This window comes from Myotis nattereri (assembly GCF_964212035.1).
Source record: "Myotis nattereri genome assembly, chromosome: 5".
In the NCBI taxonomy this organism is placed as follows: Eukaryota; Metazoa; Chordata; class Mammalia; order Chiroptera; family Vespertilionidae; genus Myotis; species Myotis nattereri.
The window spans coordinates 23,224,863-23,238,754 of NC_138080.1; the positions used below are offsets into that span (position 1 = coordinate 23,224,863).

Consider the following 13,892-nt stretch of genomic DNA (forward strand, 5'->3'; position numbering starts at 1 on the left):
GGGTAGACCGATTTGGGAACATACTGAGTTTTAGGTACACGCTTTTCTAGGAAGTGGCTAGCCAGGATCAAAAGCTCAAAACAAATGAGACCCGGAGAGGATCTGGCGAGATCTGTCCCGCCCAGAGGGACTGCCTGCGGCCCCAGGAGCGGAGGAACCTAAAGTCGACCCCACAAGTGACAACTCAGACATGGACGCACACCCTTCCACCCTCAAATCCCAGGAAGGATGTCGACTTCAGTTTGCTCCCTATTTGGACATGGTTTCTGCCCTAAATATCTGAAACCACAGATCCCCCCTAAACGGGGAGCAAGAACAGAGCCGAGTAGGGGAGGGGAAGTTCCTCGAGCTCGGAGAACCCCATCACGTCGACAAACTCCGGTTTCTCCCATCGCGGTTCCAGATCTCGGCGTCGCCCTCCGAACCCTTCCCCAAACAGTCCCGGGACGCCTCGCGGTCTCCTCGAACAAGGAGGCTCGCTCCCCTAATAGGGCTCGTCCCCCGGGGCGCCATGACAGCACCTCCCGGAAACGGGTCCCGCGTCCCGCCAACTGCCGACCCGCCCCTGGCGCATGCGTCCCGGTCTCCAACGGCCGCAACGCGCGCGCGCGGGCGCACCAACCGCCCGCCCCACCTTGTCTCGCGCCCCCTCCTCCTCCTCCGCTCAATCCCCTGCGTCTCCCCTCGCCCACTCGCCCGCAGGCCCGACGTCCCCGAACCGGGGCCCCGCGCCCCGGACCTGACTCTCACCTAGTTCCCCGTTCGCCTCCGCGCGCTCCGAGAGTCGACACACCGCGGATGCCCGTCCCGCGCCCCGACACGAGCTAGAGCGCTTCCTGCCTCCTGCGTTGGACTGAGAATCTGCTCACTGGGCCGTTGGCTTTTCAGTCAAGAGAGGCAGGAGCGGTGATTGGATTCTGCGGAAGATGTCTGAACGCTATTGGTGAAGAGAGGAAGGAGGGCGTGCCTCTTGCCTCGGGTTCATTGGTCGATCTTAAAATAGGTGCCCGAGTGGGTTGGGCCGGTGTCTGCCTGCCTCCTGTCATGTGACGGGGTTTGGCCTGAGGTGGCTTCCGCCACAGTTGGTGCTGGCAATGGAAGCCAGAATGATTGACTTGTACGAGGAATGTTACTCTTTCTTTCTTTTTTTTTATTGACTTCAGAGAGGAAAGGAGAGGGAGAAATAGACATCAATGATGAGAGAGAATCATGGTGGGTTGTTTCCTGTACACCCCCTGCTGGGGATCGAGCAGAGCCTTAGACTGAAGCTCTATCCACTGAGCCAAACCAGCCAGGGCGTGAGTGTGTTACTTTTAAGAAATGTGGCCTCCCAGGGCTCAGTGGTTGATGGCTAACCTAGGAAGTCATGGTTCGATTCAGATCAGGGCACATGCCTGGGCAGCCAATCAGTGATTCTCTCTCATCACTGATGTTTCTCTCTCTCTCTCTCTCTCTCTCTCTCTCTCTCTTCCTCTCTTAAATCAATAAATATACATGAAAGAAAGAAACAAAGAAACAAAGAAAGAAGGAAAGAAAAAAGAAAATGAAATGTGGCCTTGCCCAGCCAGCGTGGCTCAGTGGTGGAGCATCAATGTATGAATCAGGGCACATTCCCCCGGTTGCTGGCTCATCCCCAGTGTGGAGTGTGCAGGAGGCAGCCCATAGATGATTTGCTCTCATCATGGATGTTTCTATATCTGTCCCTCTCTCTTACTCTCTGAAATCAATCAATATATATAATAAAATATATATATATACATACACACATACATACATACACTCTATGCTGGGCACAGAATTTAGGGATTTTGTGGTGGCATTCACCGGAGCTTGGGGTGACCAGTGTGGAGAGGATGGAGGAAGCCAAGGTTCCCCGCCTGCCGCTGCCAGCTTCTGAGCTGCACTCTAAGAAACAATGTTGCAATTACAGAAGCTAAACAAACCCAGAAACCTTGGGGGAAAGGGTCTTTAATGGCGCTGGAGTGAGAGAAATGGTCATGGCAAAACCCCTGTTTGCTGAGAGGCATGTCCTGAGTCAGACACTGTGCTAGTGCAGTTTCAGGTCACAAAACCAAAATTAAGATGTTTTCTCCTAGTACTTTGCTGAAAGGTAATGTTTACGGTAAAGGGAACAGGTTGTCACCCAAGTAACTATTGCCCAGTGAAGATGTGGACTATTTCCAGCAAGTTCCCTTGTGTCTCTCAAGTCAGCCACACGCCTTACCACCCTACCAGCCTCCTCGCCCCCCAGGCACCCACTATGTGGATTTCTATCGCTAGAGCTTTCTCTGTTCTTGAATTTCATAGCAATGGAACAAGATGGACATTTGGTTGTTTCCAGTCTTTGGTCATTGTGAATAAAGTGTAGACAGGTATTTTTCTGAACATGAGTTCACTTATCCATGGTAAGTACCTGGAAATGGATTGGTGGGCCCTAGGTCATGTGTGCAGCTATAGTTGATGCCGAGGTGTTTTGTGTGTTCGCTTGTTTTACAGTTTACATTGAATGTTATTTTGTATCAGTTTCAGGTGGATCCTGAGTTTCCCTAAGCGGTAGTTCCACTTCACACTTCACTAGCACCCTGTGAGAGTTCCAGTGACTCTCAGTCCTTGCCCACACCTGGTGTAGTCAGTCTTTTCTCAGTTATGTTTTGATTTAGGGATTTGAGGGGGGAGGCAGGTCAAAAAGATACGCCTGCTCTAGCATTCCCCCTCCCTAAGCCCCTGACACAGTTAACCCTTCCACCACTGTTTCCAAGGAGATCCTAGCATTTCCATTTCATTTAGTATTGGCTATCTTGGAGTCTATGTTCTAGACAAGGAATATAAAGCTGAAGTCCCTAGAGGTACAATTTCAGCCAAAAAGCCCAATGAAGGGAAATCAGTCAATCCAGAGGGAGGCATTTCATACTATAAGTAGGTATTGTGTGTAATAATCACACCAATTACAGAGCTATGGGCACCTGTGATGTGCCCAGCAGGGCCAAAATGAGGGTGAGGCATGCAAAATTTAAGGGCCACCCAAAACAAAACAAAAAACACTTCAGTCATCAAGGTAAGTACTATTTTGGCGAGGAAGCAGTGGGGAATGGTCAGTGTGTGCAATCCATTGTCCACGGAGCCTTCATCCCAAGACAGTGGGGAATCATCTGTCTGCTCTTCTGTATCCGTTGTGGGGCTGTAAGCAGGGGAGTGACATGATCAGATTTGTGTTTATATAAGGCACTCTGGCAGGAGAGTGGCAAATGGGTTGAAGGAGGCAAGAACAGAAGTGGGGGAATTAATTCTAAGCTGTCCAAGCTTTTATAATAATGAAAAAAGTCAGACAGGACCTCATTCTGTGTTGTGTGTCAATGTAAGAAATTTCCAAACCTGAAGATAATTAAAATATATTTTATCCTATCTAATAATAGACAAACATGGTAATTAACTGTAATTTCGCTACCCTTCCCATTGGCTAATCAGCAAGATATGTAAATTAACTGCCAACCAAGATGGCGGCCAGCAGCCAGGCAGCTGAAGCGAACAGGAGGCTTGCTTGCTCCAGTGATGGAGGAAGCCAAAGTTCCCCACCTGCCCCTGCCGGCCTCAGAGCTGCACTCTAAGAAACAATGTTGCAATTATAGAAGCTAAACAAACCCAGAAACCTGCTTTCAGCCAGCCGGGCCTCAGAGCTAGAGTTGTAACAGGTTTCAATTATAGAAGCCAAACAAACCCAGATACCTGCTTTTAGCAGCCGAGGTCTCAGAGCTGGAGCCGAGCCTCAGAGCTAAAGCCCGCTCTCAGTTCCAGTGATAGCCATAGAAGGTAAATAAATCCCAGAATAAAAAAAAGAAAAGAGGCCTAACTGGTTTGGCTCAGTGGATAGAGCGTTGGCCTGCGGACTCAAGGGTCCCAGGTTCGATTCCGGTCAAGGGCATGTACTTTGGTTGCGGGCACATCTCCAGTAGGGGGTGTGCAGGAGGCAGCTGACCAATGTTTCTAACTCTCTATCCCTCTGCCTTCCTCTCTGTAAAAAATCAATAAAATATATCTTTTAAAAAAAAGAAAAAAAGGCCGAAACCGATTTGGCTCAGTGGATAGAGCGTCGGCCTGCGGACTGAAAGGTCCCGGGTTCGATTCCGGTCAAGGGCATGTACCTGGGTTGTGGGCACTTCCTCAGTGGGGGATGTGCAGGAGGCAGCTGATCGATGTTTCTAACTCTCTCTCTCTCTCTCTTCCTCTCTGTAAAAAATCAATAAAATATATTAAAAAAAAAAATAAAAAAAGGACAGGTTGGGAGCTTCAGTCACCCGCCAGCCTGAAAACGGCCCTCAGCCCCTCACCCAGACTGGCCAGGCACCCCAGTGGGGACCCCCACCCTGAAGGGGGTGTGACCAGTTGCAAACAGCCATCATCCCCTCATCCAGGCTGGCCAGGCACCCAAACGGGACCTCCACCCTGATCTGGGACACCCTTCAGGGCAAACCAGCTGGCCCCCACCCGTGCACCAGGCCTCTATCCTATATAGTAAAAGGGTAACATGCAAACTGACCCTAACAGCAGAAGGACTGGGAATGACTGGTCACTATGACACACACTGACCACCAGGGGGCAGATGCTAAATGCAGGAGCTGCCCTTTGGTGGTCAGGGTGCTCTCACATGGGAGGAGCTCTGCTCAGCCACAAGCCAGGCTGATGGCTGCCAGTACAGCAGCGGTGGTGGGAGCCTCTCCCGCCTCCTCAGCAGTGCTAAGGATGTCCGACTGCAGTTTAGGCCTGTTCCCTGCTGGCAAGTGGACATCCCCCAAGGGCTGCCAGGCTGCCAGAGGGATGTCTGATTGCCATCTTAGGCCCAATCCCCCGGGGAGCTGGCCTAAGCCAGCAGGTGGTCATGCCCTGACGGGTCCCAGACTGCGAGAGGGCACAGGCCAGGCTGAGGGACTCCCCCTTCCCCCCAGAGTGCACAAATTTTAATGCACCGGGCCTCTAGTATATTAATAATAATAATAAGATATATGTAATATATATATATATATATAAATTTGATTTCAGAGAGGAAGGGAGAGGGAAAGAGAGGTAGAAACATCAATGGTGAGAAAGAATCATCTATTGGCTGCCTCCTGTACGCCCTCCACTGGGGATAGAGCTGGCAATCTGGGCATGTGCCCTGACTGGGAATCGAACCGTGACCTCCTGGTTCATAAATCGATGCTCAACTACTGAGCATCTGTAGAGAATTTTTATAAGAGTTTGAGTCAAACTGATGACATATGCTGGAGAGCAGTTGCTGCAGGGAAGAAACATCTGCACAGCATATGTTTCAAGGGACCTGGCGTATATGGCATACTGTTCTTAATATGTTTGCTCCCCTTCTTGGCGCTATGTGTTTTAACCAAGGTCACCTCTCCAAGAAAGGTTGTTTCCCCAGGTAGGGATTTTTCCCTGAAGTTAGGGAGGGAATAAAACCCCTTAACTAAATGCCAGGTGGGTAGTTAATCACTTTAACTACGAACAATCACACTTAAGCTACATAATCTTTACTCCCTGGAATGGAGATAAGAAACACCCTAACCTTTGGAATAGAAATTGATAGGATTAAAATCAACTGGTATAAATACAGATGTAACAAGACAATAAAACACAGAACTTGGCTGGAGAACCTGGCTAGAGAACCTGGCTATGATGATCACCTGAACGCTACCTCCGTGTCATTCCTTCTTTGCCAACTTCATCCACATGTTTGGGAACCCCTGGACCTGCTGGGGCTAGACCCCAACAAGCAAGATCTCAAATGTTCCAGAGATAACAGTTTTTCAGCTTATTTTATGCATTTGGAATTAAGAGGAAATTAAGGAAGATTACCTGGAGGTGGGAGAAATCAAGGAGGGGATTGGATTACAAGATAATTTAGATTATGTGCTCTCACACTTTTTTAAAAAAACAATTTCACTTTACTATTTTTTTTTATTGATTTCAGAAAGAAAGGGAGAGGGAGGGAGAGCTAGAAACATCAACAATGAGAATCATGGATTGGCTGTCTCCTGCATGCCCCCTACTGGGGATTAAGACTGAAAGCCAGCATGTGCCCTTGACTGGAATTGAACCCAGGACCCAGTCCACAGGCCAGCGCTCTATCCACTGAGCCAAACCAGCTAAGGCTGCTCTCATGCTTTAGAAGGTCGGGTCTGAAAGGGTGGTTAGGCATTAGAAGAAGAGATCTGAAAGAGGGCATTTTCAAAGGTGTGTTAACCTAGATGCACAGAAACAGTGGACAGGCTTGCGTCAGGCAAAGAAAAAGCTTTTACTAAAGAAGTTATGGGCCTGGGGCATGTCTACACACCATGACCTGCCCAGTTAGGATTTTATGATCAGATCACCCTATGAGGCTACTTTCCACAGAATCTCCTCTTTTTTTGGTCTGCATATAAATATTTTAAGGCTGTAATATGTGGCAGGATAATGCTTTAGGTGCAGGGGACAACCCTCCAACTAATAGAGTCACACCAGCCAGGGCTTAAAATTTTGATATTTTTTTATCATAGATTTAAAACCATTTTTATTTTGCCCTGGGGAGGTTTCTCTCTCCCGCTCTCTTCCTCTCTAAAATCAATAAAAACAGCCCTAGCCGGTTTGGCTCAGTGGATAGAACATTGGCCTGAGGACAGAAGGGCACATGTAGGAGGCAACCAATTGATGTGTTTCTCTCACATCGATATTTCTCTGTCTTTCCCTCTCTCTTCCACTCTCTCTAAAAATCAGTGGAGAAATATCCTCAGGTGAGGATTTAAGATAAATAAGCAAAATCAATAAAAACATATGTTTTTTAAAAATTGAAATAGACATGCCTGGCCGGTGTGGCTCAGTGGTTGAGCGTTGAACCATGGACCAGGAGGTCATGGTTTGATTCCTGGTCAGGGCACATGCCCGGTTGTGGCCTCGATCCCCAGTGTGGGGCGTACAGGAGACAACCAATCAATGATTCTCTCTCATCACTAATATTTCTATTTCTCTCTCCCTCTCCCTTCCTCTCTGTCAATAAAAATATATTCAAAAATAAAATTTTTAAATGTTTAAAAAACATATATTTAAAAATTTAAGTAGACTGGCATCAATAACAGTGCTGCATGAAGCCAAGCCATGTTAATGCCTGAGGCAGCAAAAAAAAAAAAAAATCAAGATTACTGATGCTGTCTTTATTTGAACACTTTGCATTACTTTTTAAATAATTATTGCATTAAAACATTATGTATCTTGAGTTTTCTCGTATCCCCTTAAATTTTGTACGTAATTGCCTTACTCTCCTCACCCTAGGCCCTGCCCCAGTGCTCAGCCTTGTCCAGAGAAATCTAAATACAGGGTGTCCCTAAAAAAATGTACATACACTTTGGCTGATAGCTCAATTTTGAAAATGAAAAGTACTTTAATAAACATTGACTTTATAAATATTGGAAGTGTGTGTATACATTTTTTGAGGACCCCCTATATATACACAGATTGAATCTGAACCCTACAAAGAGGTGTGCAATTTAGCATATTCATTGTTAGGTGGGTGACCTGAAGTCCAGAGAGAGTTAATCCCAGGCCCAAGATCCCACAGCTACCAGGGATCCAAGCCTAGACCATCTCCCTCCATTACACTTGGCCAGCAGCCTTTGAAGGTAGAGAAGGGAGAGAAAGAGAGAGAGAGGGAGAGAGAGAGAGAGAGAGAGAGAGAGAGAGAGAGAGAGAGAGAGAGAGAGAGAGAGAGAGAGGGAATACCCTGGAGAAAACCATTCCCGGGAGAAAGAGGAGGTGCCCCAGGAAAGCAGGTGGGAGGCGAGCTTGGGAGTAATTAGATCTGAGATGGGTTGTGAAGGAGGCTGCTGAAGCCAGCTGAGTCCTGTTGAGAAGTCTGGGAAAACAGGAAAACACATCCATGCAACCACAAGGAGCTTCTACTATTAAAAAAAGACAAACACCCCCCTCCCAAATAAAAACAACTATATAGCCAGAAAAGGAAAAGATCAGAGCCTCCTAAAGTACACCCACCACCCCACCAAGATTAACAAACATGAACATTTTTCATATTGGCTTGATCAGTTCAGAATTCTTTTAAGATATAAAAGATTTAAAACACACCCGCCCAAATGGCTAGAAGGACTGACAGTGCCAGGGGCTGGACAGGCCCTGGTGGCAGGTAAAACAAGAGTCGCTTTGGAAAATGAGTTGGTAGTTTGTAAGAAGGTGGACCAGACTTCTCAACCTCAGCACTCCTGCTGTTTGGGCCAGATCATTTGTGGTGGTGGGGGGGGTCCCGTTGTAGGGTGTTCAGCAGCGTTCCTGGTCATGACCAGTAGATGCGTAGCAACCACTCCACCTCCAGTGGTTACAACCAAAAATCTCTCATATCTCCTGACATTGCTAATGTTCACCCCAGATGAGACCCATTGGGTTAAACAGGCACCTACCTCATGATTTAGTAATCCTCTTAGGTAGAGACCTAACGGTACATGAAATATTTTTTGCCCACAGAAAGAAAATAAGCAATGAATGTTGTTTATGCATAATAGCCCCAAACTGCACAAAACACAAATGTCCACCAATACGTGAATGAAGAAACTGTGGTCCATCTACACCAGGGGCCATTTTTCCCACCAACGGCCACTTGGATATTTATAACATTATTCTCGGGCCCTACGAAATTCTCAACTTAGAAATTAGCCTGCCTGCCTGGCCAGTGTGCTCAGTGGTTGAGGATCGACCTATGAACCAGGAAGTCATGGTTTGATTCCTGGTCAGAGCACATGCCCAGGTTATGGGCTTGATCCCCAGTGTGGGGTGTGCAGGAGGCAGCCAATGATTCTCATCATTGATGTTTCTTCTCCCTCTCCCTTCCTTTCTGAAGTCAATAAAAGAAATACTTTTTAAAAGTTAACTTGCTATATTTGGTCAAACATTTAAATAACGCATCCCTAATGCCTTGTCAGGGCCAGACCAAATGATTTCTCAGGCCTTACATGGTTGTCGGGCCAGACGTTCCCTACCCCTGATCTACACCATGGAATACCCCTAGAAATAAAAAGGAATGAGCTATTGAGACACATGACACTATGGATAATGCCAAAAACATGTTCGTTGTGAACACGCTAATGGATGGTAAATGGGAACATGGGCCCCTCCCCATGCTACCCTGTGGGAAATATAGTGAAGGCCATCAGTAAGTGGACTGAGACCTTGGGAGCCTAGCCAACTCCTCAGTCAAAACACCTAGTAGCAAAGAAATAATAATAAAATAAAGTAAAAAACAGCCAGCAGTTCTGACCTCACACAGCTTGCTGGAAAACACCCTCCGCGCCCCCCCCCCCCCCCATCCCGCCACATGCCGTTTTTCTGCTTTCTGTACTCTATAAAACCTTGTGCTGGGAAAGCACCGGAGGCCACCGGCGCCCCTCCCCCGCATGTGGCCCTTCCGCAGGCTGGATGGGACTTCGAGGTTCAACTTCACCCGTCAGTCGCCACGGGTGCACATGTGAATCTTAATAATCCCATGTCTTTCACAGCCACTCCTCTGTTATTCTTTTGGGGAATCCAAGAACAATACATCAGGGTTTTCTGGGACCTCAGCACTTTGCATAACAACTAAAAATCACTAGATTGCACACTTAAAAAAGAGTGAATTATATGGTATGTGGATTTTATTTTAATAGAAATAAAACAAAGCATGTTGAAAGAATCCAGACTAAAAAAAAAAGCCAGATGTTACAAAAATCATAACATGATCCCATGCAGTATGAAGTTTAAGAAGAGGTGAAGTTAATCTATGACAGCGGTTCTCAACCTGTGGGTCGCAACCCCTTTGGGGGTCGAACGACCCTTTCACAGGGTCGCCTAAGACCATCGGAAAACACATACATAATTACATATTGTTTTTGTGATTAATCACTATGCTTTCATTATGTTCAATTTGTAACAATGAAAATATATCCTGCATATCAGATATTTACATTACGATTCATAACAGTAGCAAAATTACAGTTATGAAGTAGCAACGAAAATAATTTTATGGTTGGGGGTCACCACAACATGAGGAACTGTATTAAAGGGTTGCAGCATTAGGAAGGTTGAGAACCACTTCCTATAGACTCTATAGGAAGAGTTTGCTTGAGAAAGGACACATGTAAACTTCTGCATCAGGGGAGTGGCCACAGGGGTATATACATATATAAGAATTCACAGTTGTACACCAAAAGATCTGAGTACTTTACCATACGTAAATTGTACATCAATCAGAACAATATTACAAATAAAAGACATAACACATTATAGTTAAAGTGGTAGTCACTTATGGTCACCTCCCCAACCCCATTCCCCTCCCCCCATTGCAGAAACATCCTCAGTAAAAATAATGAGACTGAACAATGACCACACCCCTCTTCTGTGCTTAACAAGAATCAATTCATTTAAGTTTCCCAGCAACCCTATGAGGTAGGCTCTGCTATTATCATCCCCTTTTACAGATGAAGACATTGAGGCACAGAGCAGTGAAGTAACTTGTTCTGGGTCTCACTGTTGGGTGTGTGATGGTTCCAGAATTTGAACCCAGGTAGCCTGACCCTCCTCAGTCAGGATGCAAGGCACCCTACACGCATACTAATCCATACTTACCCACAAACTTCACATATAGCTTCACTTTCTGGTTTTCTTAGTAATGGATATCAACAGTATCAAATGGTATGATTTCTTTTCCTATTTGATTTTTTATCCCCCTCAAGGAGTTGTTTTTGAACTTAGCCTTGTTGATACATTTAGTTCTTCTGCTGTTAGATAAATCCATTCCCATTTCTTTGTCTGGTCCCTACTGGCGGAGACTTGATTAGCAAAGAGCCCTCTTTATCTTTAGAGAAACAAATTTCATTCAGTTCCTCCCCTGCTAAGAATCTATCTGGCTCCCACAGTTCCCAGGGTCAAGTCTGAACTCCACCCCACCATCTGCAACATCTGGAGCCTGCCCCCGCCCTCCTCTGGTTTCATCAGCACTACAAACCCTTGCCATGCCCTATGATGCCATGCTGTTCATCCATCTGTACATCCAGCAGCTACTTATTGAGCTTCTATGTGCTAAACCCCTGTTCTAGGAACCAGGGACTCAGCAATGAACAAGACAGACAACAATTCCTGTCTTGGGGAACTGACATCTTCCTGGTCAAGAAAGACGAGAAAGAAAATAGTAGAGTCAAATTTATTTAAATTTGCAAGAAAGAACAATCAAGCTACGTGAGGGACAGACGTTGGTAGGGAGGGGATGGGGCTTGTTTCAGGTGGAGATGTAGTCAGGGAAGATTTCTCTACGAAAGTGAGCAAAGATGGAAATGAAGTGAGGAAGAGAGAATGCCAAGATGAGAAGAAGCATTGCAAGCAGAGGGGACAGGTAGTGCGAAGGCCCTGATGTGTGAGGAGCAGTAAAGAGCCCAGGAGGCCACAGCAGAATGGGTGAGGGGTGGGGAAGGTCGAGCCATCAGGGCATGCCAGGCTCTTCCTCACCCACCTTTAGGCCATTGCTCCTGCTGTTCCTTCCACCAGATACCCTTCTCCTTTTTACCTACTTTGCAAATTCCTAATTTGTCCTTCACAACTCAACCTCAGTGCCATCCTTCCTGCCTTCTCCATGTGGAGTGACTGCTTCCTCAAGGCCTCCACAGGCCTGGAATACCTTTCTTTTCACACTGTGTCCACTCACTCACTCCACAAAGATTAAGTGAGCTCAGGCCAGATACTGGGCAATTTCAGAAAGGAGTGACATTGAAAGTAAATGAAACAGGGCCATGGGCCAGGTATGACAGGGCATGGAGGTAATCTGGGAAGGTCTCTCAGAGGAGGTGACATTTAAACAGAGACCTAAATGACCAGAAGAGGCCAGCCTTGAGGGCATGTGGTCGAAGGGCACTTCAGGCCAGGGAACAATCGGTGCAAAGGCCCTGAGGTTGGAAGCCAGGTAAGAATACTTGAGGAACAGAGAGAAGGTCAGTGTTGCTGGGTGGGGATAAGGGTTCTGAAGGAAGATGTGCCTGGACAGGTGGTTAGAGGCCTGACAGAACCACCTTGCAGACCAGGTGAGGGGTGGGAAGTTTTCCCTATGAGCTTCGAAGAGATTGGAACAGGTTTTCCAGGAGGCAGAGGTGGGGGTGGTTTTCAAGGCCCCAGGGCAGAATGGAGAGAGGCCAGAGCAGCTGCAGTTATCATATTTGGTTGAAATTGTACAAGAAATCCTTGGTTTTTGAGTTTCAAGCCTGGAGTCTGACTCTGTTTCTAGTGCCACCGAAGTCCCGGGTTGGCATCCATAAATAATCACTGAGTAAAGGAATGCCGGAAGGTTGTAGTGAGAATCTGGCAGGTTTCCCCAGCTCCATCCGGGGAGAGAGCCTAGAACCTGGCAGGCAGCATAAGGCCCATCCCCAGTCAAGGGTGGCCCGTCCCTGGGCTGGCTGGGAGCCTTACTCCGCCACAGCCTCCCCATCTGTAAAATGGGTGGGCTGGAGAATCACAGGAAGGTACCCCGTCCCTGAGGGCAAGGACCATAAACATCCTGGGAACATAATTTGGGTGAGGGGCTTCGGTCTGAGTCTCAGTTTCCTTATCTGTAAATCCGGGACAAAAGAACTAGCTCAAAGGGTTCTTTCATTGGATCCATAAATAGTCGAGGAACAGCCAGGAAGCCAGTGTGGCTGGAGGGAGTGAACAGTGGGAGGCGGGAGGAGAGGAGAGAAGGAAGGTGGGGGGCGGGGGAGGGGGGCGCAGATCGTGCAGGGCCTTTGGGCTCTAAGCAGAAGAGGGACGTGAATTGACACAGTTGCTCAAGGACATCCTTGGTCTGTTAAGGGGAAAACAGACTATGAGGTGGAAGGCGGAGCTGAAAGTCTTGAAAGGAGCAGCCGGCTCTGGGCGGGGAGGGAAGATGGAAAGAGACTGGATCCGGTGGGGACCTTGGGAGGGGAGAAAATGGGCAGATTCTGGATGGGTATCATTTCTCCGCCTCCTCTTTCTTTCCCAAAGAGTTTCGCACAGGAAAAAGAGAAAACATCGCGCCCTGGTCTCTGGGGCGACGCAAACCACGGACAGCCGCGCGTTACCAAGGTGCCCACAACTTTGCAGGATCCCGGGAGGGCGCCACTGTGCAGGCACCGCCGCCAGGGAGCGCTCCCCGCTTCGCGCCCCAGGGACCCGCCGTTTGGCCCGGTCACCAGGTTGTAAAGGGAATGCGGGTGGGCCAGGAGCCAAGCGGCACTCTCCAGAGGCTCTGGGAGACCTTGGAGAAGTTCTGCAGAAGCCTCCACCCTCCGCCTGCATGTGTGGAGCGCCAACTGCATACAGCAGCCTCGAAGAAGAGGCTGGTCCCCATTTTACAGCGCGGAAAACTGGCTGGCTCAGCGGTCACAGGATCCACACGGCCCACAGAGAGGCAGTGATGGCGCTGGGATTCAAACCCCTTTTCATAAAAACGGCAATAATAAAAATGACAGCGGGTAACATTTATGGAGCGCTTACGTGCTCTCAGCATTTGGCCCGCACTATCTCATTTTCTCAACACCCGAGGGATGGGTGGGTAAGTCCCATTTCACAGACGAGGCGCTCTCAGGAGTTTGGAGCTCCGTTCCCGCCGCTCTCCCGCCCCTCCCCACCCCCCCGCCAGGCAGGGGCATTGGGATTTGAACCCAGATCTGCCCAGAACTTGCCTGCAGGCAATGGGGGGGCTCCCGCGCACTTAAACTTCAATTCCCCGTACGCCGAATGGTTCCAGGAGGAGCTTGCACACACAGGGAAGGGAATTGTTTGTGTGTTGGGGGTCCCGGGAGACCCAGAGGCCCCGCCACTCCCCGCTTTGACCGCGCTCACTCTTCCTGGGCTTCCGCGCACCAAATGGAGGACCTCTGAGC

At 48.1% G+C, this 13,892-nt stretch overlaps 1 protein-coding gene across 2 annotated transcripts in view; it reads right to left on the bottom strand.

Moving 5' to 3' along the window:
• The window catches only part of DDX39A (DExD-box helicase 39A), a 20,906-nt gene extending 7,033 nt beyond the window's left edge, over positions 1 to 13,873 (bottom strand). The window contains exon 1 of one of the 2 annotated variants that reach the window (XM_081091467.1): positions 13,692 to 13,873. The gene's annotated coding sequence lies outside the window, so the exon portion shown is untranslated. Of the gene's footprint in view, positions 1 to 750; positions 856 to 13,691 lie in introns of those variants that run through there. The other variant, XM_081091466.1, reaches the window with a different exon arrangement.
• Positions 13,874 to 13,892: the final 19 nt, after the last annotated feature.